At 45.8% G+C, this 2,597-nt stretch overlaps 1 pseudogene; it reads right to left on the reverse strand.

Moving 5' to 3' along the window:
- Positions 1-706: 706 nt before the first annotated feature.
- On the reverse strand, positions 707-824 carry LOC126261348 (5S ribosomal RNA; annotated as a pseudogene).
- Positions 825-2,597: the final 1,773 nt, after the last annotated feature.

Here is a 2,597-nt window from a genome sequence, read left to right on the forward strand (position 1 = left end):
GTTAGTTGTTAGGAAATGGCTCTGTGCAATGCAAATGAAGACTAGAGTTGCCAAGAAGAAGCCATTTTCAACTTTTGCAGTTAGGGAAACAGAGGCTGGCATGGGCCAGACTGCACGTAAAAAGGGCAAACGAACAGTGGAGAATTGTAATATTTTCAGACGAAAGCCGATTTTCCATAATTAGTAACAGAACACATCTAGTCAGGTGTGAGCTCAATGGAAGGACCCCGACTACCTTGTGCGAACCATGAAACATGCTCCATCGGTAATGGTGTGGGCAGTAATGATTTGTCAAGATGTTGGAAGGCTGTACTTCGTTCAGGGAACATTGGACAGTCATCACTACGAAGTAATTGTTCGACGCCCTCTGTTGTCCATTGCACATGATGCTTTCCTGGATGTGCATTGAATTTTCCAACAGCATTTGGCTCTATGCCACACATAAAAAAGGTGAGTTTTGGTTATTCTATTTTTGTAATACAATTTCCAGAGTTACTGCTCTGAGCACTCCGTATTCAGGCCACAAGTGGCCCACCGGGAACATCCGACCGCCTTGTCATCCTCAGATGAGGATGCGTATAGGAGGGGCATGGGGTCAGCACACCGCTCTCCCGGTCGTTATGATGGTATTCTTTGACCGGAGCCGCTACTATTCGGCCGAGTAGCTCCTCAGTTGGCACCAAGAGGCTGAGTGCACCCAGAAAAATGGCAACAGCTCATGGCGGCCCGGATGGTCACCCATCCAAGTGCCGGCCACGCCCGACAGCGCTTAACTTCGATGATCTGACGGGAACCGGTGTATCCCCTGCGGCAAGACCGCTGCCCACTGCTCTGATATATCGTCTAAAACCATCATTTCAGACTCGCCCTGTCACGACTGAATTAGGTATCACAGAACTTTTGTGGCCAAGCAATTCAGCAGGTCTGGTTGCGAATGGGGTTCAGAAGGAGAAGCCAACAACAGAATAGGAGCTGGTGGACGCGAGTGTGAAAGTATTCCTCCGCGAATCTTACATCAAAACCGTTAGAAAATTGATCGACTTCATGCCTGACAGAGTGAAGTCTGTTGTAAGGGACAAGAGAGGATCAACAAAATATTCATTTAAAGTATGACTACCATATACTCGTAATGCACTTATGATACACAATATTTTACACTGTGACCAAATTAAATGGATATTTCATCAAAATATCTTCGGTATCATCAGTGCCATGGCATGTTACAGTACAGATACGTACATACTGTTAACATATTTCCTTCAATTAAAATATCAGAAATAGTCTTGTCCTTCATTATAAAGTTCGTGCTCACTTGTATGCGATCCTTCTTCTCAAATAGCGAGCATGATTGGTTCCAGAGTCTTACTCGTAGTGGGAAATACTCTTTCTGCATTCCCTGCAGAAGAAGTACTAGGAACCGATCTATAGTCATTTGTTCCTGCCGGCACTTCAACACTTGGCGAAAATTCGATACAGTTTATCGTCAAGTAAATTTGTAGCTTTATTGGGGCAATTATTTTCAATGTACGATGCAACCGATTCCCATGCTTTGAGCATTTCTCGTATTGCGCGAGAAGATTGTTGCTTTGCTGTTACCGCCTTCTCCTCCTCCTCTGAAGAACTACTCTTCACAACTTCCTGCTGTGAAACGCCCTGCAACTCCATAAGCTCTTCGGTGGTCATTTCTTGGTTTGATCTTCCACAAGCTCATTAATATTGTTGTTATCCACTTCTAGTCCCAAACTCTTGACCAAAGACACAATCTCGTTGACTACAGGCTCCACAGGTACTGACTCGAATGCCTCAGAGTCACATCTGGCAACGCATTCTGGCCAAAGCTTCTTTCAAGCAGAAGTGATAATTCTCTTGCTGACCCGTTCCCACACGTTTTCAATCATCTTGACGCAGGCAACGATATAAAATGATATTTCAAATGCTGTTCAAATGCGTGTGACATCTTATGGGACTTAACTGCTAAAGTCATCAGTCCCTAAGCTTACACACAACCTAAATTATCCTAAGGGGAAACACACACACCCATGCCCGAGGGAGGGCTCGAACCTCCGCCGGGACCAGCCGCACAGTCCATTACTGCGGCGCCCTAAACCGCTCGGCTAACCCCGCGCGGCAAACTGATATTTCCAAAGCTTGAAATTGGTAGCTTAGTCAACTCAAAGGAATGCTCGAAGAGTGCTTTAGAGCAGCCCTTCTTTCAATTAGCAGGTCCTAGGTTGGAGGATCGGAGTGGTGTTGGGAGTCAGAAATTGGATCCGGATGAATTGAAATTCTTCAAGGAGATTATCTTGTAAACCTAGACAATGGGGAGGAGCATTGTCCATAATAAGCAACACATGGAGTGGCAGATTCATCTCAAGTAATTTTTTTTTACATAAACCCTTCATTGATCCAGTCACATAAAAGATCACGTGTCACCCAAGCCTTGTTATTGGACATCCACATCACATTTAACCTGCTCTTGGCCGGCCGCGGTGGTCTCGCGGTTCTAGGCGCGCAGTCCGGAACCGTGCGACTGCTACGGTCGCAGGTTCGAATCCTGCCTCGGGCATGGATGTGTGTGATGTCCTTAGGTTAGTTAG

The sequence above is a fragment of the Schistocerca nitens genome, chromosome 5 (assembly GCF_023898315.1).
Source record: "Schistocerca nitens isolate TAMUIC-IGC-003100 chromosome 5, iqSchNite1.1, whole genome shotgun sequence".
Taxonomy (NCBI): Eukaryota; Metazoa; Arthropoda; class Insecta; order Orthoptera; family Acrididae; genus Schistocerca; species Schistocerca nitens.